Source organism: Coregonus clupeaformis, chromosome 11 (assembly GCF_020615455.1).
Source record: "Coregonus clupeaformis isolate EN_2021a chromosome 11, ASM2061545v1, whole genome shotgun sequence".
Lineage (NCBI taxonomy): Eukaryota > Metazoa > Chordata > Actinopteri > Salmoniformes > Salmonidae > Coregonus > Coregonus clupeaformis.
In genome coordinates this window covers 46,688,867-46,713,894 of record NC_059202.1, presented here as the reverse complement: position 1 = coordinate 46,713,894, position 25,028 = coordinate 46,688,867, and the positions used below count along the sequence as shown (strand labels likewise).

The window sequence follows — 25,028 nt, the reverse complement described above, 5'->3', positions numbered from 1 at the left end:
AGAGGAGAAACGGCAACCGGCCGACGACGGAGACCCGAGAGGCAACCCAAGAAAATGTTGGGGGGCACACGGGGTGGATGACGAGGCTACAGGAGGCTAAAAGGGAGAAGGAAAGTGTAGAGGCACGGCGAGAGGAGCTGGTTAGGCAGCGCGCGTCAGCCCGGCCCGGCCTGTTCCTGCCCCTCGCACCAAGCAAGTGGTGCGTGTCGCCAGTCCGGTCCGGCCCATTCCTGCCCCCGCACTAAGCCAGTGGTGCGTGTTCCCAGTATGGCCCGACCCCGCTCTTGCTCCTCGCACCAAGCCAGTGGTGCGCGCCACCAGCCCGGCCCGGCCTGTTCCTGCCCCTCGCACCAAGCAAGTGGTGCGCGTCGCCAGTCCGGCCAGGCCTCTTCCTGCACCTCGCACCAAGCCAGTGGTGCGCGCGCCAGCCCGGCCCGGCCTGTTCCTGTCTCTCGCAACAAGCCAGTGGTGCGCGCGCCGGCCCGGCCTGTTCCTGTCCCTCGCAACAAGCCAGTTGTGCGCGCCGCCAGCCCGGTCCGGCCTGTTCCTGTTCCTCGCACCAAGCCAGTGGTGCGCGCGCCAGCCCGGCCCGGCCTGGCCTGTTCCTGTCCCTCACACCAAGCCAGTGGTGCGCGTCGCCAGCCCGGCCCGGCCTGTTCCTGCGCCCTCGCACCCAAGCCAGTGGTGCGCGGGAGCCAGCCCGGTCCGGCCTGTTCCCGTTCCTCGCACCAAGCCAGTGGTGCGCGTCGCCAGCCCGGCCCGGCCTGTTCCTGCCCCTCGCACCAAGCTAGTGGTGCGCGTAGCCAGCCCGGCCCGGCCTGTTCCTGTCCCTCGCAACAAGCCAGTGGTGCGCGTCGCCAGCCCGGCCCGGCCTGTTCCTGTCTCTCGCAACAAGCCAGTGGTGCGCGTCGCCAGCCCGGTCCGGCCTGTTCCTGTTCCTCGCACCAAGCCAGTGGTGCGCGACGCCAGCCCGGCCCGGCCTGGCCTGTTCCTGTCCCTCACACCAAGCCAGTGGTGCGCGCCGCCAGCCCGGCCCGGCCTGTTCCTGCCCCTCGCACCAAGCCAGTGGTGCGCGTGAGCCAGCCCGGGTCCGGCCTGTTCCTGTTCCTCGCACCAAGCCAGTGGTGCGCGTCGCCAGCCCGGCCCGGCCTGTTCCTGCCCCTCGCACCAAGCCAGTGGTGCGCGGGAGCCAGCCCGGTCCGGCCTGTTCCTGTTCCTCGCACCAAGCCAGTGGTGCGCGTCGCCAGCCCGGCCCGGCCTGTTCCTGCCCCTCGCACCAAGCCAGTGGTGCGCGCCGCCAGCCCGGTCCGGCCTGTTCTGCTCCTCGCACCAAGCCAGTGGTGCGTGGGTCCAGTCCGCACGGCCCGTGCCTGTTCCACGGTGCCTAGTTCGGCACCGGTCAGCTGCTCTACTCGGAGCCAGAGCAGTCCGCTCCACCGGTGCCCAGTTCAGCTCCGGTCAGCTGCTCCACTCGGAGCCAGAGCAATCCGCCCCACCGGGGTCCAGTCCAGCTCCGGTCAGCGGCTCCACTGGGAGCCAGAGCAGGCCGCTCCACCAGTGTCTGATCCAGCTCCGGCCAGCTGCTCCACTCCGAGCCAGAGCAGTCCGCTCCACCGGGGCCTAGTCCAGATCTGGTCAGCGGCTCCACTCCGAGCACGAGCAGTCCGCTCCACCGGTGCCCAGTCCAGCTCCGGTCAGCGGTTCCAGTCCGGAGCCTGAGCAGTCCGCTCCACCGGTGCCCGGTCCAGCCCGGCCAGCGGCTCCAGTCCAGACCCAGACGCCAGCCCCCTCCAGGCCCGGGGTCTCCCACACCAGGGTCCAGACAGGGCTTGGAGTATAGTGGGAGGAAGGAGAGGGGGAACCAACGCGCCGAGGTCTAGACCAGACCAGGGGCGCAACAGGGAGGCGAAGAGTGAGAGGTCGTCACGCCCTGACTCAGAGCATGCGCAGACCAACTGGCAAGTGTCTTCACTGACCTCTCCCTGTCAAAGTCTGTAATACCTACATGTTTCAAGCAGACCACCATAGTGCCCAAGAAAGCGAAGGTAACCTGCCTAAATGACTACCGCCCGTAACACTCACATCGGTAGCCATGAAGTGCTTTGAAAGGCTGGTCATGGCTCACATCAACACCATCATCCCAGAAACCCTAGACCCACTCCAATTTGCATTCCGCCCCAACAGATCCACAGATGACGCAATCTCAATCGCACTCCACACTGCCCTTTCCCACCTGGACAAAAGGAACACCTATGTGAGAATGCTGTTCATTGGCTACAGCTCAGCTTTCAACATCATAGCACCCACAAAGCTCATCACTAAGCTATGGACCCTGGGACTAAAAACCTCCCTCTGCAACTGGATCCTGGACTTCCGACGGGCCGCCCCAGGTGGTAAGGGTAGGCAACAACAAATATGCCACGCTGATCCTCAACACGCGGGACCCTCAGGGGTGCGCGCCTAGTCCCATCCTGTACTCCCTGTTCACGCACGACCGTGTGGCCAAGCACGACTCCAACACCATCATTAAGTTTGCTGACAACACAACAGTGGTAGGCCTGATCACCGACAACGATGAGACAGATTATAGGGTGGTGGTCAGAGACCTGGCAGTGTGGTGCCAGGACAACATCCTCTCCCTCAACGTGAGCAAGACAAAGGAGCTGAACGTGGACTACAGGAAAAGGAGTGCCGAACACCCTCATTAACATAGACAGGGCTGTAGCGGAGCGGGTCGAGTGTTGATGTTCCTTGGAGTCCACATCACCAACAAACTATCATGGTCCAAGACAGTCGTGAAGAGGCCACGACAACACCTTTCCCCCCCTCAGGAAACTGAAAAGATTTGGCATGGGTCCCCAGATCCTCAAAATGTTATACAGTTGCACCATTGAGAGCATCCTGACCGGTTGCATCACCGCCTGGTATGGCAACTGCTCGGCATCCGACCATAAGGCACTATAGAAGGTAGTGCGTACGGCCCAGTACATCACTGGGGCCAAGCTTCCTGCCATCCAGGACCTAGAGTGGGGAGAACAAGTATTTGATACACTGCCGATTTTGCAGGTTTTCCTACTTACAAAGCATGTAGAGGTCTGTAATTGTTATCATAGGTACACTTCAACTGTGAGAGACGGAATCTAAAACAAAAATCCAGAAAATCACATTGTATGATTTTTAAGTAATTAATTTGCATTTTATTGCATGACATAAGTATTTGATCACCTACCAACCAGTAAGAATTCGGCGCTCACAGACCTGTTAGTTTTTCTTTAAGAAGCCCTCCTGTTCACCACTCATTACCTGTATTAACTGCACCTGTTTGAACTCGTTACCTGTATAAAAGACACCTGTCCACACACTCAATCAAACAGACTCCAACCTCTCCACAATGGCCAAGACCAGAGAGCTGTGTAAGGACATCAGGGATAAAATTGTAGACCTGCACAAGGCTGGGATGGGCTACAGGACAATAGGCAAGCAGCTTGGTGAGAAGGCAACAACTGGAAGAAAATGGAAGAAGTTCAAGATATCGGTCAATCACCCTCGGTCTGGGGCTCCATGCAAGATCTCACCTCGTGGGGCATCAATGATCAAGAGGAAGGTGAGGGATCAGCCCAGAACTACATGGCAGGACCTGGTCAATGACCTGAAGAGAGCTGGGACCACAGTCTCAAAGAAAACCATTAGTAACACACTACGCCGTCATGGATTAAAATCCTGCAGTGCATGCAAGGTCCCCCTGCTCAAGCCAGCGCATGTCCAGGCCCGTCTGAAGTTTGCCAATGACCATCTGGATGATCCAGAGGAGGAATGGGAGAAGGTCATGTGGTCTAATGAGACAAAAATAGAGCTTTTTGGTCTAAACTCCACACGCCGTGTTTGGAGGAAGAAGAAGGATGAGTACAACCCCAAGAACACCATCCCAACCGTGAAGCATGGAGGTGGAAACATCATTATTTGGGGATGCTTTTCTGCAAAGGGGACAGGACGACTGCACCGTATTGAGGGGAGGATGGATGGGGCCATGTATCGCGAGATGTTGGCCAACCACCTCCTTCCTCGGCCAACAACCTCCTTCCCTCAGTAAGAGCATTGAAGATGGGTTGTGGCTGGGTCTTCCAGCATGACAACGACCCGAAACACACAGCCAGGGCAACTAAGGAGTGGCTCCGGAAGAAGCATTGCAAGGTCCTGGAGTGGCCTAGCCAGTCTCCAGACCTGAACCCAATAGAAAATCTTTGGAGGGAGCTGAAAGTCCGTATTGCCCAGCAACAGCCCCGAAACCTGAAGGATCTGGAGAAGGTCTGTATGGAGGAGGGGCCAAAATCCCTGCTGCAGTGTGTGCAAACCTGGTCAAGACCTACAGGAAACGATGATCTCTGTAATTGCAAACAAAGGTTTCTGTACCAAATATTAAGTTCTGCTTTTCTGAATTATCAAATACTTATGTCATGCAATAAAATGCAAATTAATTACTTAAAAATCATACAATGTGATTTTCTGGATTTTTGTTTTAGATTCCGTCTCTCACAGTTGAAGTGTACCTATGATAAAAATTACAGACCTCTACATGCTTTGTAAGTAGGAAAACCTGCAAAATCAGCAGTGTATCAAATACTTGTTCTCCCCACTGTAGATAGTGTGGTCTACAGCTTATCATGTGGTACACTAGATCAGGCAAGCAATACCCCGAGACTTCCATAATATTATTTGTCATATATTGACATATTGACAAATAGACGCACACCACCCCTCGCCTTACCAGACGTAGCTGTTTTGTCCTGCCGATGCACGGAAAACTCAGCCAACTGTATATTATCCATGTCGCCGCTCAGCCACGACTCGGTGAAACATAAGATATTACCGTTTTTTATGTCCTGTTGGTAGGATAGTCTCTAACGGAGCTCATCCAGTTTATCACAAGTGATTGATAGAGGCGAGTTACCCACTCGCCCACAAATTCTCACAAGGCACCCCGATCTCTGCCCCCCTGTATTTCCGTATTTTCTTCACGCGAATGACGGGTATTTGGGCCTGGTCTCAGAGAAACAACAGTATATCCTTCATGTCTGACTCATTAAAGAACAAATTGATGCGAGTAATCACTGTTCTGATATCCAGAAGCTCTTTTTCGGTCATAAAAGACGGTAGCAGCAACATTATTTACAAAATAAGTTACAAACAATGTTGCAGACAAGATTTACTTAGAATTCGTATAATTATTTTATATTATTTTATCGGATAAAGAATACAATTGAACAAAGCTGAATAAAATAGAAAGGATATTTTCTCCAAACGATTTGAGGGAGTGCTCACATGCGGCTATTCTGTGTTGAGCTGTTAACAAAGAAACATGTCCTCCTGTTATTTATGCATATGTTTAGATTTTTTATACATTCTAAGGTTGCATGATGCGACTCTAAAGAAGATTTGAAAAAAGTTGCATGAAAGGCATGAGCTCTGCTTTGTTTTTGCTCAAGCTGCACACACTTCAAAGTAATGCTTTTATTATAAAGGTGCATTTTTATGGTGAAAATTATCTTCCCCAAACTTGAAACTCACGCCCATGCGATGTATGCCAGTTAGGCTCTACACCCATTGTAAAGCGGATTAATGTGCTTCATTTTCAAAGTTATTTTGCCACTTTAGTTGTGAAACAAACCTTATCAAAACATATAGGCCTATGGGATAGGCTACATGAGATGTGCAACAATGATGCGCTGTTTCTTGCCTTACTGCTCACAAGCTGGGTATCATTCACAAGTGATAATGTATCACTCACAAGTGATAGGCTAAAATCGTAACCCATCACTGTATTCTTGATTTAATATAAATAACAGACAGTGCATTCAGAAAGTATTCAGACCCCTTAACCTTTTCCACATTTTGTTAAGTTACAACCTTATTCTAACATGGATTAAATAGTGTTTTCCCCCTCATCAATCTACACCCAATACCCCATAATGACGAAGCAAAAACAGTTTTTTAGACATTTTTGCAAATGTAAAAAATAAAACAAACCGAAATATCACATTTACATCATTATTCAGACCCTTTACTCAGTACTTTGTTGAATCACGTTTGGCAGCGATTACAGCCTGAAGTCATCTTGGGTATGAAGCTACAAGCTTGGCACACCTGTATTTTGGGAGTTTCTCCTATTCTTCTCTCCAGATCCTCTGAAGCTCGGTCAAGTTGGATGGGGAGCGTCGCTGCACTGCTATTTTCAGGTCACGCCAGAGATGTTTGATCGGGTTCAAGTCTGGGCTCTGGCTGTGCCACTCAAGGACATTCAGAAACTTGTCCCGAAGCCACCCGCGTTGTCTTGGCTGTGTGCTTAGGGTCATTGTCCTGTTGGAAGGTGAACCTTCGCCCTAGTCTGAGGTCCTGAGTGCTCTGGAGTAGGATCTCTTTTTATTTGCTCCGCTCATCTTTCCCTCGATCCTGACTAGTCTCCCAGTCCCTGCAGCTGAAAAACATCCCCACAGCATGATGCTGCCACCACCCTGCTTCACTGTAGGGATGGTGCCAGGTTTCTCCAGATGTGACGCTGGGCATTCAGGCCAAAGAGTTCAATCTTGGTTTCATCAGGCCAGAGAATCTTGTTTCTCATGGTCTGAGTGTCTTTAAGTGCCTTTTGGCAAACTCCAAGTGGGCTGTCATGTGCCTTTTACTGAGGAGTGGCTTCCGTCTGGCCACTCTACCATAAAGGCCTAATTGGTGGAGTGCTGCAGAGATGGTTGTGCTCCTGGAAGGTTCTCCTATCTCCACAGAGGAACTCTGGAGCTCTGTCAGTGACCATCACCTCCTGATCCGATTTCTCAGCTTGGCCTGGCGGCCAGCTCTAGGATGATTCTTGGTGGTTCCAAACTTCTTCCATTTAAGAATGATGGAGGCCACTGTGTTCTTGGGAACTGTCAATGCTGCAGAATTTTTTTAGTACCCTTCCCCAGATCTGTGCCTCGAAACAATCCTGTCTCGGAGCTCTACGGACAACCCTTTGACCTCATGGCTTTTTTCTCTGACATGCACTGTCAACTGTGGGACCTTATATAGACCAGTGTGTGTGTGTGTGCCTTTCCAAATCATGTCCAGTCACTTGAATTTACCGGACTCGGGATCGCCGATGTGGCCTTAATACGGTCACTGTAGCAGCCCTATGAGTGACACGTATTAAAAAGGGTGATATTACTTAACACTTGTGATGTATTGTCTTATTAGTAATCACCTTTGTCTGAGGTCTTTTTATTTGTATTTATTTTTGTTGGCCCATCCACCACCACCGCTCTTCAGAGGACAAAAGTAACTTTGTTACAAATACATTTTTAGATACAGTTCAATCGGAAAGTATTCAGACCCCTTCCTTTTTCCAAATGTTGTTACGTTACAGCCTTATTCTAAAATGGATTAAATATTCATTTTTACTCATCAATCTGCACACAAAAGCCCATAATGACGGGAAAATAGTTATTTCAAACTTTTGCAAATTTATTAAAAATGAAAAACAGAAAACTTATTTACAAAAAGTATTCAGACCCTTTGCTATGAGACTGGAAATTCAGCTCAGGTGCGTCCTGTTTCCATTGATCATCCTTGAGATGTTTCTACAACTTGATTGGAGTCCACCTGTGGTAAATGTAATTGATTGGACATGATTTGGTAAGGCACAGACCTGTCATATAAGGTCCCACAGTTGACAGTGCATGTCAGAGCAAAAACCAAGCCATGAGGTCGAAGGAATTGTCCGGTGAGCTCCGAGACAGGATTGTGTCGAGGCACAGATCTGGGGAAGGGTACCAAAAAATGTCTGCAGCATTGAAGGTCCCCAAGAACACAGTGGCCTCCATCATTCTTAAATGGAGAAGTTTCGACCCCAAACGTGTTGCTTTGGGCAATAGGGTTTCCGACTGGTCCCACCCTTTTTTTCGTGCTTGTGGCGCCGGAACGACACAACCACTCATTTTTAACATACACATTTCAACAACATGCTGGTATCGTTGTTCTAAACGTTGAATAGGTACACAAATCTCTGGGGTTAAACATTAATTCAAAAGATTAGAAATCGCTAAAAAAATGGATGTACAGTACCAGTCAAAGGTTTGGACACACCTAGTCATTCCAGGGTTCTTTATTTATATTTTCTACATTGTAGAATAATAGTGAAGACATCAAAACTATGAAATAACACATATGGAATCATGTAGTAACCAAGAAAATTTTAAACAAATCAAAAATATATTTCAGATTCTTCAAAGTAGCCACCCTTTGCCTTGATGACAGCTTTGCACACTCTTGGCATTCTCTCAACCAGTTTCATGAGGTAGTCACCTGGAATGCATTTCAATTAACAGGTGTGCCTTGTTAAAAGTTAATTTGTTGAATTTCTTACCTTTTTAATGCATTTGAGCCAATTACTTTTGTTGTGACAAGGTAGGGGTGGTGTACAGAAGATAGCCCTATTTGGTAAAAGACCAAGTCCATATTATGGCAAGAACAGTTCAAAGAGAAACGACAATCAATCATTATTTAAGACATGAAGGTCAGTCAATCCAGATCATTTCAAGAACTTTTAAAGTTTCTTCAAGTGCAGTCGCAAAACCATCAAGCGCTATGATGAAACTGGCTCATGAGGACGCCTACAGGAAAGGAAGACCCAGAGTTACCTCTGCTGCAGAGGATAAGTTCATTAGAGTTACCAGCCTCAGAAACTGCAGCCCAAATAAATGTTTCATGGAGTTCAAATAACAGACACATCTCAACATCAACTGTTCAGAGGAGACTGTGTGAATCAGGCATTCATGGTCGAATTGCTGCAAAGAAACCACTACTAAAGGACACCAATAATAAGAAGAGAACTGCTTGGGCCAAGAAACATGAGCAATGGACATTAGATCGGTGGAAATCTGTCCTTTGGTCTGATGAGTCCACATTTGAGATTTTTGATTCCAACCGCCGTGTCTTTGTGAGATGCAGAGTACATTTACATTTACGCTATTTAGCAGACGCCTTATCCAGAGCGACTTACAAATTGAGTAGGTGAACGGATGATCTCCGCATGTGTGGTTCCCACCGTGAAGCATGGAGGAGGAGGTGTGATGGTGTGGGGGGTGCTTTGTGGGGGGTGCTTTGCGACTGGACGACCTCAATGCTGTAGGGGATGAGTAGTTTGTTTGCCTCCTAACTCCGGAATGTACACAGTCTTGTACCCTTGCCTTTTTTCCCCATATACAGTACCAGTCAAAAGTTTGGACACACCTAATCATTCAACGGTGATGTCAGGGGAAGTTGTATGCGCAAGCTAACGTTTCCAAAAGAAAAGCAAACAAAAAAATTAATTACTTTTATGATATGTGTTTGAGCCGTCATGTGCATTAGTAGCACAATTTCTAATTTATTTACATTCATTTTTACTTAAACTTGTATGTTGACTTCTCCATATTAATGTTGGTTCTAAGTTTTGGCTGACTTTTCTTAGCGGATGTACATTCATCGCAAATTGAATTATGGGGCGTTTCAGGCCCCGGAGTGAACATAATTGTACACTCGCAAACTCGATCAAAAATTAGGGCTGAGGGGCTTACGCTGCCGACTTCCCTTGCTTGGCTAATCATTTGGACCGATGACAAAGATGGCCACGGGGATTCCCCAAGGGCAAAAGGCGAGGGTAAATGGAAGAGAGTGTGACTTTTATGTGTTTGAAACACAGCCTCTGACTTGTATCTGCTCAGTGATTGGACGATACAAACCGCAAGGCTCATGGTTAGTCTAGTTTTTAGTGCTCTTTGCACCAGATACTGACGGTAAAAACACGACTTTCAACACAGAGGTTGAAACATTCATAACCGAGTAGGCACAACATCAATATACTAATTGTCTTGCAATCTCGGGAGAAAATAGAACGTCTACGTTGCACAGTAATATCGCTTATTGCTAATAATTATCACAATGGGTGATTGCATTGAGAATTCACTTCCTGGAACCTCTCGCCTGTGCCCTATTGGTCATCATTGTGAAAAGTGGGCATGTAAGTAATCCATACCCAACCCTCCAGTAAGTTGTGAAGAACTCACTTACAAAACTCAGTTTTGGACAAGACTGACTTTATGATCAAAAGTATCCTATTTACACTTTGTAGTCTATTTTGAGTCATCGATGCCACATAGGCCGCTTAAAACCAGATAAGTTGGTTCTAACTTCTAAGGGGCAGTTGACCTTTAAAAAGAAATACAACAATAAAGAGTTTACTCTGGTTGCTAAGAGAAAGAGAGCTCATATTGAACAGGTTGCTTAAGGATATGATGAGACCACATCTATTGGATTATTACAAGTTATTTTAATGATATTTAGCTAATGTTCTAGATTGGCTGAATTTCCAGGCTTGTTTTGCAATGAGCAAAGAATTGGCGGAATTCCCAAGCTTGTTGTTCACCAATAAAAAGATTCAGATTCCAAAAGGAGGGAAACAAAACATGATGGGGTGAAATAAAGGGATAGAATAAAAGGAGCCACATCAACAAAAAAACTAAAGAAAAGAGAAATGTGGCAGTTATTATTTATTGGTCTACTTAGGCTTTTAATTACCATTATAGGACCTGGCATCTAATTCTACTTTGTAGCCAACTGCTGTATTAAGAGCAACATGATGTGTAGTCCCACCCCTGGAGGACGAGGACTATAGCCCTAACTTGTGCTGCGTTAAACTCTCATTTAATCCAACTTGGACATTTTGTACAGTAGCTGTTTCAAACCTTTTATCCAGGTTGATTCTGGCCTGAATGACAACTGCTCCAAAAATATATAAAAAGTTCATTAAATAAAGCTTTTGCGTGACTCGCATGGGCGGGCCCCCTCCTCTTGTTTTAGGTTACTGCATGTCCATAAAACACACCCTCCCTGTTTGTCTGTCTCCCCAGGCTAGTGCGGAGCGATTTAACCCAAATGTTTTAATAACTAATTGACTGACGTCGGTTCAATTACTTGAATTTCATTTTGTTCATTTTTTTTGTGAGCCCAACGCGCCGTTTTCAATAAAGAAATCAAAACAAGCGCCTCGTCAGCAACACTAAAAAAGTACTTCTGGGTCACGGAATTTCTGAAGTTTTAAAAGTAGAAGTCCCCCACGTTATAGTAGGACAGTGTCATTAACCGGTATTTTTTTCATGATATATGAAAAATTACTGTCTAAACATTAACAATTATTCATATTTGTTCGGATTTAAGTGACATTTGCATAAAATGTGAATTTTAAAATATGTATGTACACTGTATATGAAATACATATAGGCTTATAGAGAGAACTATTCTAGGTGCGGAAGTAAAAGTGGGGTTGGGATTACTTTCCACCCACTCCATTCACTGCAGCTCAATACACTGTTGGCCTAAAGGTGATTAGTTACCTCAAAGACACAAAGTAAACAATGATAGACACTGTTAACGATCTAAATTAACCTAATGATGATGAGCCAGTTGTGCCTTTTACACACTTAAATCAGCCCAAGGCCAGCCTTGACCTCTGCCAAAAAAATGCATTATGCCTGACAAATGACGTCAAACGACATAAAATGGAGCCATTATACACTATACGGTACAAATATTGCACTGTACTGGCAAAACGATTGATTGTGTGTCCATAAAACCAGGGTCCAGTCTACTCACTAGAGTCCCTAGAATAACACAACTTCGTCAAGCCTTTTCCTTCAAGTTAAAGGCCAGAACAGCAAGGCTCGGTGACATTTACATTTACATTTTAGTCATTTAGCAGACGCTCTTATCCAGAGCGACTTACAGTTAGTGAGTATATACATTTTCATACTGCCCCCCCGTGGGAATCGAACCCACAACCCTGGCATTGCAAACGCCATGCTCTACCAACTGAGCTACACGGGACCAAATAATTAGTGCCTAGTTAACATTTCATTTACATTTTAGTCATTTAGCAGACGCTCTTATCCAGAGCGACTTAAAGTTAGTGAGTGCATATATTTTCATACTGGCCCCCCGTGGGAAACGAACCCACAACACTGGCGTTGCAAGCGCCATGCTCTACCAACTGAGCTACAGGGGACGGTGACAACACCTACTCTGAGGCTATGATGTCTGTGAACTCATGTTAAGTCTAAATCAAACTGCTTTTGTACTGTCACTTTAACTCTTTGCTGACTGGCTAATTCAGGACTATATCAAAATGACAAGTCAATAAATTAACTATTTTAGCTTTCTCTTTGTTTGCTTCAAGTGTGAAATAAAACGCCATTCCATACCAGACCCACTGGGCACAGATGTCTATTCCACATTGGTTCAATGTAATTTTATTGAAATGAGGTGGAAACAACATTGATTAAAACAGTGTGCACAGTGGGGACTTGCACTCTTGGCTTGCCCTATTATGTGGGTGCCAAATTGTGACTATTAGTAGGTGATTAGGTGAGAAGTTAACTGCACAGCCCAAGGCCAGCCTTATGTGCCAAACATGCATCAGGTCTAGCATTTTGGCTAGACAAATCGAATACACTGAGTTACAGTTCATATAAGGAAATCAGTCAATTGAAATAAATTTATTAGGCCCTAATCTATGGATTTCACATAATTGGGCAGGGGGTGCAGCCATGGGTGGGCCTTGGAGGGCATAGAGCCACCCACTTGGCAGCCAGGCCCACCCACTGGGGAGCCAAGCCCAGCCAATCAGAATTAATTTTTCCCCACAAAAGGGCTTTATTACAGACAGAAATACTCTCAGTTTCGTCAGCTGTCCGGGTGGCTGGTCTCAGACGATCCCGCAGGTGAAGAAGCCGAATGTGGCGGTCCTGGGCTGGCGTGGTTACATGTGGTCTGCAGTTCGGAGGCCGGTTGTATGTACTGCCAAATTCTCTAAAACGATGTTGAAGGCGGCTTATGGTAGAGAAATGAACATTCAATACTCTGGCAACAGCTCTGGTGGACATTCCTCCAGTCAGCATGCCAATTGCACGCTCCTTCAAAACATGAGACATCTGTCGCATTGTGTTGTGACACAACTGCACATTATAGTGTCATTTTATTGCCCCCAGCACAAGGTGCACCTGTGTAATGATAATGCTGTTTAATCAGCTTCTTGATATCGTCACACTGTCAGGTGGATGGATTATCTTGGCAAAGGAGAAATGCTCACTAACAGCGATATAAACACATTTGTACACCACATTTGAGAGAAATACGTTTTTTGTGTGTGTGAAAAATGTCTAGGATCTTTTATTTCAGATTCCAAACTCTCCACCATGGCCAAGACCAAATAGCTCTCCAAGGATGTCAGGGACAAGATTGTAGACCTACACAAGGCTGGAATGGGCTACAAGACCATCGCCAAGCAGCTTGGTGAGAAGGTGACAACAGTTGGTGCGATTATTCGCAAATGGAAGAAACACAAAATAACTGTCAATCTCCCTCGTCCTCGTGGAGTTGCAATGATCATGAGAATGGTGAGGAATCAGCCCAGAACTTCACAGGAGTATCTTGTCAATGATCTCAAGGCAGCTGGGACCATAGTCACCAAGAAAACAATTGGTAACACACTACGCCGTGAAGGACTGAAATCCTGCAGCACCCACAAGGTCCCCCTGCTCAAGAAAGCACATATACAGGCCCGTCTGAAGTTTGCCGATGAACATCTGAATGATTCAGAGGAGAACTGGGTGAAAGTGTTGTGGTCAGATGAGACCAAAATCGAGCTTTTTGGCATCAACTCAACTCGCCTTGTTTGGAGGAGGAGGAATGCTGCCTATGACCCCAAGAACCCCATCCCCACCATCAATCATGGAGGTGGAAACATTATGCTTTGGGGGTGTTTTTCTGCTAAGGGGACAGGACAACTTCACCACATCAAAGGGACGATGGACAGGGCCATGTACCGTCAAATCTTGGATGAGAACCTCCTTCCCTCAGCCAGGGCATTGAAAATGGGTCGTGGATGGGTATTCCAGCATGACAATGACCCAAAACACACGGCCAAGGCAACAAAGGAGTGGCTCAAGAAGAAGCACGTTAAGGTCCTGGAGTGGCCTAGCCAGTCTCCAGACCTTAATCCCATAGAAAATCTGTGGAGGGAGCTGAAGGTTCGAGTTGCCAAACGTCAGCCTCGAAACCTTAATGACTTGGAGAAGACCTGCAAAGAGGAGTGGGACAAAATCCCTCCTGAGATGTGTGCAAACCTGGTGGCCAACTACAAGAAACGTCTGACCTCTGTGATTGCCAACAAGGGTTTTGCCACCAAGTACTAAGTCATGTTTTGCAGAGGGGTCCCTCATTAAAATGCAAATCAATTCATAACATTTTTTACATGCGTTTTGCTGGATTTTTTTGTTGTTATTCTGTCTCACTGTTCAAATAATCATACCATTAAAATTATACACTGATCATGTCTTTGTCAGTGGGCAAATGTACAAAATCAGCAGGGGATCAAATACTTTTTTTCCCCTCACTGTATGTGAACCCATGCCTCTATGCCAATGCACTCTCCCATTCAAAATTTGCACTTCAGTAATTAGCATGATGTTTATTCAAGGAGGCTTTTGTTCATCATGCCTTTCATTGTGTTCTTATTTTTATTTTGTTTCCCTACCCTCCCCCCCTCTTCCTTCTCCTTTTTCTCCAGGCCCTCTCTTTGATCGTGTTTCCCTTCATCCCGGCCTCCAACCTCTTCTTCCCGTGGGCTTTGTGGTGGCTGAGAGGGTGCTGTATGTTCCCAGTATGGGATTCTGTGTTCTCGTGGCTCACGGCTTCAGGATTGTCTCCCACAAGGGGTGAGTAGGACAGTAGTTAGCTTGGTCCCAGATCTGTTTGTGTTGTCTGTCTAACAATGACCAAAGGATTTGGCAAGACAGCACAAACAGATCTGGGACCATTTGGAGTGAGTAGTACCCTTCCAACACAAACTCCCATGGGGTGTAATGGGGTATTAAACATCTCCCAAGCATAAAATAATCACTTTAACAATGGACCACTCTCAGGGACGGTCGCTGACAATAAACCTAGTCTTGGACTAAGAAGCACTTTAAATTATCCAAGACTATGCTTAAAGGCCCAATGGTGCCGTTTTTATATCAATATCAAATCATTCTGGGTAACAATTAAGTACCTTACTGTAATAGTTGTCCATTAAAATGGACAAAAATGGCTTTTTAGCAAAAAAACTATTTCTCAAACAAGAATTTAGCTGGGACTGTCTGGGAGTGGAAAAGTTAAAACTAGATGTTATTGGCAGAGAGGTTTGGAACTCTCTTTGTTATTAGTCTACACTGAGTATACAAAACGTGAAGAACACCTGCTCTTTCCATGACATAGACTGACCATGTGAATCCAGGTGAAAGCTATGATACCTAATTGATGTCACTTGTTAAATCCACTTTAATCAGTGTAGATGAAGGGGAGGAGACAAGTTAAAGAAGGATTTATGAATGTTTGGTATACTCAGTGTATTAACCAATTTATCGCCTGTTGATGTCACCAGGCAAGCTGAAACTCCCGCCCATGCAAACAGGCTGATTAGAAGGTCCTTTGTAGATTCCAGCAACTATCAGGAAATAACACTGATCAAACGGGGGCTGCGTTTTACACAGAAAAAATCAAATGCATATGAAATATCTTGCTGCGTTTCAGAAACACAGATCTAAAATGCTCCTTATTGTAATTTCTGCTCGGCATCAGACTAATGTTGTGCTTCAGTTGCACTTCTCCACTGGATGAGAATTCACCAACAGGCATTCTACCAGCAGACATCGCTCTGACTGATGTGTAGTTACTTTTCTCCGCTACTTTTCTCTCGGTGTAGCCTACTTTTCTCAGGTAAAATGTAAGACGTAACTTCATACAAAACATTAGGAAATGTAGCTGGCTGCGTTCTTTCTATGATAAACATTCGAAATATGATGGCCATGCGTCGTCTTCGCAAAAAATACCTTGCTTTATCGTTGTAAGCTCATTTACTTGTGTGGCTGCTAGCCAAATAGTGTTGTACTTCTGTTGTCATCTGATGAAAATGAAGCTATTTTCTGTGAAGGAAAACTATATTTGCACACCCCTGATCACTCTATTGAAGTAAAAAAAACACTGACTTTCAATATAAAATGCAGGTGAAATGGTTTAAAATAGAGATTTTTTGTTTGTCTGCGATTTCAAAACTCTAAAGGGACCCTTGTCAAATTTTGTAACACTTTTACAGTGTTAGTTTCATCAGCTGTTGTACAATATGATACAAAACACAAGACTGCCCTGGACCTTTAATCTGTGTCCAGGAAACCAGCCCTCAGTGTCTCTCTAGCCACAATTTCAAACCAAATTGTACCAACTAGACAGCGTTATCAATTTGGGGGGGATTATTTGGGTTTTCTATTCAGTCTTTTACAGTCTTTTAACAGAATCAACATTTTTCTATTTGCTTTTTCCCTTTATTGACCAGACACATGAAGAAAATCTCCTGGCTGATGATCGGAGTGCTCCTCACCACACATACAGTCAAGACCTTCAACAGAAACTGGGACTGGGAATCTGAATACACACTGTTCACCTCTGCTCTGAAAGTATGTCGTCCAGATCTCCTCATTCTTGGCCTAACTTACAATAAACTCGCCACGATTGTTATTTTCTTCCGTTGTTCCTCCCAAATAAACTTTTTAATTAGACCTAGTACATATTTTTTTGAAGCTGAACACACATTCAGTTGTATTTCTGCTTAGTGCTGGTGAAACATTTCAACATGAGACTGGAGTAGGGCTGTTGCGGTGACCGATACCGCCACACCGGCAGTCGTGAGTCATGACCGCAGTAAAATTCCACCGTGACAGTTGAGTCACATTCATCTCCTCTTATGCACTCAGGACATGCGTTGACAGTATCCAACTCGTTAATGGCCTGGTACTCTATTGTCCTTCTAACCACTCTGACATCAAAGTATTGTGCTTTTAAAACGCACCTCACTGTGATTGATCAATTTGAAGAAAGAAGTTCAACAACAGGTTAACTCAGTGGGAAAAAAATCATTGTGGATGTTGTTTCAAAGCTTAACAACTAAATGGGCAGGCTTTCTAGGGTGATGATTAATTCAAAACACCCATACACATATTAGAACTTACACATATGCATAGGTCTATATATGAGCACAAGCCTGAAAAAAAACGGAATTAAAATAATAATTGTGCTGTTCGTTATACAATAGGGCATATTATGCACCACAGAACAACATAAACAAAACTGATTTAAGATGTCTTTAATTGGTCTAGCCTATATTCCAAAATTAAACACATTCTAGTAATTGTCTTTAGTGTGGACTGTATTATTTTGCATACTGGATGGACTGATTACCTTAAGCTACACTCCAAAGTTTCTATTCATGAGTCTGGGAGAGAATGTATAGGCCTAGGCGATGCTGTTGGTTCATTGATTTTGCAGGGCAGCTTACAGAGTTAGACTACAATAGTGAATTTGTATTGGATTTTGAATAGCCTAGTAATAGGGCATTTTTTTATAATTGCATACTTAATAAGGTTACCTTTAGCTACATAATATCTCACCATCTTGCGTTTCCATCTCTTCCCTTTCTCACATTCTCAAGCACGCAGAGAGAGGAGCTGTCAACAGTTTAATTATTTTATTTATTTTTATTTTAGTCATTTAGCAGACGCTCTTATCCAGAGCGACTTACAGTTAGTGAATACATATTTTTTTTTTATACTGGCCCCCCGTGGGAATCGAACCCACAACCCTGGCGTTACAAACGCCATGCTCTATCAACTGAGCTACATCCCTGCCGGCCATTCCCTCCCCTACCCTGGACGACGCTGGGCCAATTGTGCGCCGCCCATGAGTCTCCCGGTCACGGCCGGCGGCGACAGAGCCTGGATTCGAACCAGGATCTCTAGTGGCACAGTTAGCACTGCGATGCAGTGCCTTAGACCACTGCGCCACTCAGGAGAACATTAATGAAATGTTTCGTTGTGAAAACATGTTCCTTTCGATGTTCACGAACAGATTTCACTTGGTTTCCCAAAGTAAGCACTGGGTAGCTGCAGAAACATGGTTGGGAAGCCCATAGCATACAGAGTTTGGGCGGGATATCACCTGTCACGCAGGGAGAGGCTACATGCTCCTCAAACAGTGGTTGATGCATAGAGTGAAATAACTGGAGTAGCCTACCTGAACGAACCAAACGCTGGAAAGCGGCTTCCATTCGCTATTTGAGTGCACAGGCAGATTATGTATTCTTCCCCCCTGCCCCTCTTCCTGCCAATTTGATAACGGGCCGAAATCGAAACTAATTTAACATATTAGTAAAGACAATATTACATTGAGAATAGTCTGATGGGTGATCATATGATCACTTGATGAGAGAACAGCGTGTGCCGCCTGAAGCAAGGAACAGAGCGTAAGCTTTTTTGCGACTTTTTCAAATCATCAAAAGGCTAGAGTCTCATCATGCAGCCCATATGTTTTAATTTCTAAGACATTCTAAGGTTTGTATCATTAACAACTAAAGTTGCCAAATAACTATAAATCTAACGTAGCCTATAGGACCTGTTTCAAATGATCACTTTTATGCTCAACATAGACTTCAAATGCGCACTCGCTCCGGAATGGGACAAATATACTTTCTATTATATTCAGCTAAATTCAATTATATTCTTCTTAATATAAAATCATATAATATAAAATAATGACACAGGACTTAAAAGCATATCGTGTCTGCTAAATGAACAAGCCTACAGCTAGAGAACATAGAGTAATAGGCCAACTCATTCTGTTAATCTGAAATACATTTTCTTCATATCATGTTTCTTTAGACCTACCTAAAATAAGTAATGGATTTATTGTCATGGTGTATATAAAAAATATTTACTATACTTTTTTAAATGTAGATGTTCAGCAGCTTGTATGTGTGGAGGCCTGGAGATGCTAAATGTGTTTATGTTACTTAACGACCATTTACCATGAGACCTGCAGTGTTTTTGCAGGACCAGTAACTGGCTGACAAAATGTCGTAAAATTTTAGCCATTTAGCAGAGGCTCTTATCCAGAGCGACTTCCAATTAGTGAGTGCATACATTTTTCATACTGGGCCCGTGGGGACGTCACATCCCTAGACTAGAGCTCATCAATCTTCTTTGTAATACAATATAATTACAACATAAATACACAGTATATTACAATATAATATGCCATTTAGCAGACGCTTTTATCCAAAGCGACTTACAGTCATGTGCGCATACATTTTTACGTATGGGTGGTCCCGGGGATCGAACCCACTACCCTGGCGTTACAAGCGCCATGCTCTACCAATTGAGCTACAGAGGACCACCCATACATATTGTAACAATATTAAGAAAGACAAAGACATGGAGCTTGTACTTATTTTTATTTTCTATTGATTGCCTTGTCTCCCCTCAGGTCAACAAGAACAATGCCAAGCTATGGAACAATGTTGGCCATGCTCTGGAAAATCAAAACAATTACGAAAAAGCTCTGAGATATTTCCTTCAGGCCACCCGGGTCCAAGCAGGTAAGACTTATCATCCTCCCATTATATTGTTGTCTGGTGGGCTTCAAAGTTATGGTAGAAGATGAAACGATGACGAGATACCATTGATTTTGATCCGTATAATATAATTCAGTCTGCTCAACGGTGTTATTGTGGCAAACATTGATGTATTGTGTGAAACTGCACTTATTGCCTGAGCTCCTTCACAAACGGTCTGTTTTCAACTGAATCACGCAAAGCTTTACTAATCGCTTATACTGCTACAGACAGTAATTCTGTTAGAGAACAAAAAGGAGTTGTATTGACGTGGAAATTAGGGGCTTCGTCCAAAATGGCACCCTATTCCCATATAGTGCACTACTTTTGATATAGCCCAGGGCTCTTCGGACGGACCCAAAAATTATTGTTGAGTAAAGCCATTCAAATAAATCCATGTCTCCCAGATGTTATTGCTGGCTGAGGAGAGATGTGCCAGACTCCTCCAGTCAGTTGGAGTGTGGAGAGAGCTGTTGGTGTATCTACACAACAAAAACACACTACTTGAATGTTCACAGGGAAATGTTCACACTTAACATGTGTGATTGACCTTATCTCAACCAACTTATAGAACTCAAAATAGACCTCAATGTCATACAGCCTAATTTAAAGTGGGGATTAACTGTCATGCAAGTTAACACGTGTGACTGGGCTGACTCTCATAGAACTCAGCATTTAGTGACAACGCCTTTCATGGAAGTCAACACGTGTGACTATGTATAGGACATACAGGGTAACGGAGCTGACTGTCATACAAGTTAGCGTGTGACATGGTTGACTTGTAGAACTTAACCTTTCTGTTTGTCCTCATATAACTTTTGTGACTGCAGGCAGGGGTAGCAAATTCATATACTGGTTGGCTAATCTAAAGTATAGTACTATGTAACCCTCCAGGTATGCCTGCCCTCTACCAACATGGCTTGTGCATACAGGTCATGTCACGGAGCAGGAAACATGTGCAGTCGCTAGTGAAGGTCTACATTTACATTTACGTCATTTAGCAGACGCTCTTATCCAGAGCGACTTACAAATTGGTGCATTCAACTTATGATAGCCAGTGGGACAACCACTTTTTCCCCCACTTTTTTTTATGAGGGGGGGGGGTAGAAGGATAACTTTTATACTATTACAGGTATTCCTTAAAGAGGTAGGGTATCAAGTGTCTCCGGAAGGTGGTCAGTGACTCCGCTGTCCTTGCGTCGTGGGGGAGCTTGTTCCACCATTGGGGTGCCAGAGCAGCGAATAGCTTTGACTGGGCTGAGCGGGAACTGTGCTTCCGTAGAGGTAGGGGGGCTAGCAGGCCAGAGGTGGATGAACGTAGTGCCCTCGTTTGGGTGTAGGATCAGAGCCTGAAGGTAAGGAGGTGCCGTTCCTCACAGCTCCATAGGCAAGCACCATGGTCTTGTAGTAGATGCGAGCCTCAACTGGAAGCCAGTGGAGTGTGCGGAGGAGCGGGTGACATGAGAGAACTTGGGAAGGTTGAACACCAGACGGGCTGCAGCGTTCTGGATAAGTTGTAGGGGTTTAATGGCACAGGCAGGGAGCCCAGCCAACAGCGAGTTGATATAATTCAGACGGGAGATGACAAGTGCCTAGATTAGGTCCTGTGCCACTTTCTGTGTAAGGTAGGGTCGTACTCTGCGAATGTTGTAGAGCATGAACCTGCAGGATCGGGTCACCGCTTTGATGTTAGCGGAGAACGACAGTGTGTTGTCCAGGGTCACGCCAAGGTTCTTTGCACTCTGGGAGGAGGACACAATGGAGTTGTCAACCGTGATGGCGAGATCATGGAGCGGGCAGTCCTTCCCCGGAAGGAAGAGCAGCTCCGTCTTGCCGAGGTTCAGCTTGAGGTGGTGATCCGACATCCACACTGATATGTATGCCAGACATGCAGAGATGCGATTCGCCACCTGGTTATCAGAAGGGGTGAAAGGAGAAAATTAATTGTGTGTCGTCTGCGTAGCAATGATAGGAGAGACCATGTGAGGATATGACAGAGCCAAGTGACTTGGTGTATAGAGAGAATAGGAGAGGGCCTAGAACTGAGCCCTGGGGGACACCAGTGGTGAGAGCACGTGGTGCGGAGACAGATTCTCGCCACGCCACCTGGTAGGAGCGACCTGTCAGGTAGGACGCAATCCAAGAATGAGCAGTGCCGGAGATGCCCAACTCGGAGAGGGTGAAGAGGAGGATCTGATTGTTCACAGTATCAAAGGCAGCAGATAGGTCTAGAAGGATAAGAGCAGAGGAGAGAGAGTTAGCTTTAGCAGTGCGGAGAGCCTCCGTGACACAGAGAAGAGCAGTCTCAGTTGAATGACCAGTCTTGAAACCTGACTGGTTTGGATCAAGAAGGTCATTCTGAGAGCGATAGCAGGAGAGTTGGCTAGAGACGGAACGCTCAAGAGTTTTGGAGAGAAAAGAAAGAAGGGATACTGGTCTGTAGATGTTGACGTCGGAGGGATCAAGTGTAGGTTTTTTGAGGAGGGGTGCAACTCTCGCTCTCTTGAAGACGGAAGGGACATGGCCAGCGGTCAAGGATGAGTTGATGAGCGAGGTAAGGTAGGGGAGAAGGTCTCCGGAAATGGTCTGGAGAAGAGAGGAGGGGATAGGGTCAAGCGGGCAGGTTGTTGGGCGGCCGGCCGTCACAAGTCGCAAGATTTCATCTGGAGAGAAAGGGGAGAAAGAAGTCAAAGCATAGGGTAGGGCAGTGTGAGCAGGACCAGTGGTGTCATTTGACTTAATAAATGAGGATCGGATGTCGTCAACCTTCTCCCACAGAGAGGGAGGAGGGAGGGGGAGGAGGAGGATTCAGCAGGGAGGAGAAGGTGGCAAAGAGCTTCCTTGGGTTAGAGGCAGAGGCTTGAAATTTAGAATGATAGAAAGTGGCTTTAGCAGCAGAAACAGAGGAAGAGAATGTAGAGAGGAGGGAGTGAAAAGATGACAGGTCCGCAGGGAGTTTTCTCTCTCAGCTGCCCGGAGCCCTGTTCTGTGAGCTCGCAATGAGTCGTCAAGCCACGGAGCAGGAGGGGAGGACCGAGCCGGCCGGAAGGATAGGGGACATAGAGAGTCAAAAGATGCAGAAAGGGGAGGAGAGGAGGGTTGAGGAGGCAGAATCAGGAGATCGGAGGGAGAAGGATTTAGCAGAGGGAAGAGATGATAGGATGGAAGAGGAGAGAGTAGCGGGAGAGAGAGAGCGACGGTTGCGACGGCACATTACCATCTGAGTAGGGGCAGAGTGAGTAGTGTTGGAGGAGAGCGAGAGAGAAAAGGATACAAAGTAGTGGTCGGAGACTTGGAGGGGAGTTGCAGTGAGATTAGTAGAAGAACAGCATCTAGTAAAGATGAGGTCAAGCGTAGTGCCTGCCTTGTGAGTAGGGGGGACTGTGAGAGGGTGAGGTCAAAAGAGGAAAGGAGGGAAAGAAGGAGGCAGAGAGAAATGAGTCAAAGGCAGACATAGGGAGGTTAAAGTCACCCAGAAATGTGAGGGGTGAGCCATCCTCAGGAAAGGAACTTATCAGGGCGTCAAGCTCATTGATGAACTCTCCAAGGGAACCTGGAGGGCGATAAATGACAAGGATGTTAAGCTTGAATGGGCTAGTGACTGTGACAGCATGGAATTCAAATGAGGAGATAGACAGATGGGTAACGGGGAGAGATGAGGATTCCTGTGCCACCGCCGCGCTGTGCCACCGCCGCGCTGATGCTCTCGGGGTATGCGAGAACACATGATCAGACGAGGAAAGAGCAGTAGGAGTAGCAGTGTTTTCTGTGGTGATCCATGTTTCCGTCAACGCCAAGAAGTCGAGGGACTGGAGGGTAGCATAGGCTGAGATGAACTCTGCCTTGTTGGCCGCAGAACGGCAGTTCCAGAGGCTGCCGGAGACCTGGAACTCCACGTGGGTCGTGCGCGCAGGGACCACCAGATTAGAGTGGCAGCAGCCACGCAGTGTGAAGCGTTTGTATGGCCTGTGCAGAGAGGAGAGAACAGGGATAGACAGACACATAGTTGACAGGCTACGGAAAAGGCTACAATAATGCAAAGATCAGAATGAAAATAACTAAACATCTGGGAAAGCGAGAGAGCGGGGCCTCCTCACTTACGTTTCACTGAAACACTCAAATATAACTCTACACACACCTTGCACAGTCTTCACATTTTCTTGCCTTAAAATGTAATCTAAAATGGGATTACATTTTTTCCCTACCGATCTACACAACGTACTCCACATTTTCAAAGTGAAAGAAAAATTATATACTTTATATATTTTCGACCAATAAAAACAAAGCAAAAAGATTAGTATTTTTTTATACTTAATGTTATCAGATTGTTATCAGATTTTCAACCAAAACCTAATATTAGATAAAGGGGACCTGAGTGAACAAATGACACAACAATTACATACTTATTTAATAAACAAAGTTATACAACACCCAATGCCCCTGTGTGAAAAAGGAATTGCCCCGTTACACTCTAACTGGTTGTGTCACCTTTAGCTGCAATGACTCCAACCAAACACTTCCTGTAGTTGTTGATCAGTCTCTCACGTCGCTGTGGAGGAATTTTGGCCCACTCTTCCATGCAGAACTGCTTTAACTCAGCGAAATATGTGGGTTTTTAAGCATGAACTGCTCGTTTCAAGTCCTCCCACAACATCGCAATTGGGATTAGGTCTTGACTTTGACTAGGCCATTCCAAAACTTCAAATGTGTTGATTTTTAGCCATTTTCATGTAGACTTGATTGTGTGTTTTGGATCATTGTCTTGCTGCGTGACCCAGCTGCTCTTCAGCTTCAGCTCACAGACGGATGGCCTGACATTATCCTGTATAATTATCTTATACAGAGCAGAATTCATGGTTCCTTCTATTAAGGCAAGTCGTCCAGGTCCTGAGGCAGCAGAGCATCCCCAAACCATCACACTACCACCACCATGCTTGACCGTTGGTATGAGGTTCTTACTGTGGAATGCAGTGTTTGGTTTTCGCCAGACATAATGGGACCCATGTCGGCCAAAAAGTTATACTTTTGAATCATCTGTCCATAGAACATTCTTCCAAGAGTCTTGATGATCATCCAGGTGCTTCCAGGTGCTTTTTTGGCAAACTTGACTGCATTTGTTTGCAGTCATTGCGGCTAAAGGTGGCACAACCAGTTATTGAGTGTAAGGGGGCAATTACTTTTTCACACAGGTGAATTGGGTGTTGCATAACTTTGTTAATTAAATAAATAAGTATCCATTTTTTTTGTTATTTGTAAACTCAGGTTCCCTTTATCTAATACTAGGTTTTGGTTGAAGATCTGATAACATTCAGTATCAAACATTTGTAAAAATAGAGAAAATCAGAAAGGGGGCAAATACTTTTTCACGGCACTGTATGTCTTCACACCCCAGAGTTAATACTTGACCTTAGGCAGCCATTACAGCTGTGAATCGTTTTAAATAAGATTCTACCAACTTTGCACAACTCTTAGGTCAACATACAGTGAA

At 45.5% G+C, this 25,028-nt stretch overlaps 1 pseudogene; it reads left to right on the top strand.

The window, feature by feature from the left end:
• LOC123491981 overlaps positions 1–25,028 on the top strand; it is a 60,341-nt pseudogene that overhangs the window by 19,462 nt on the left and 15,851 nt on the right.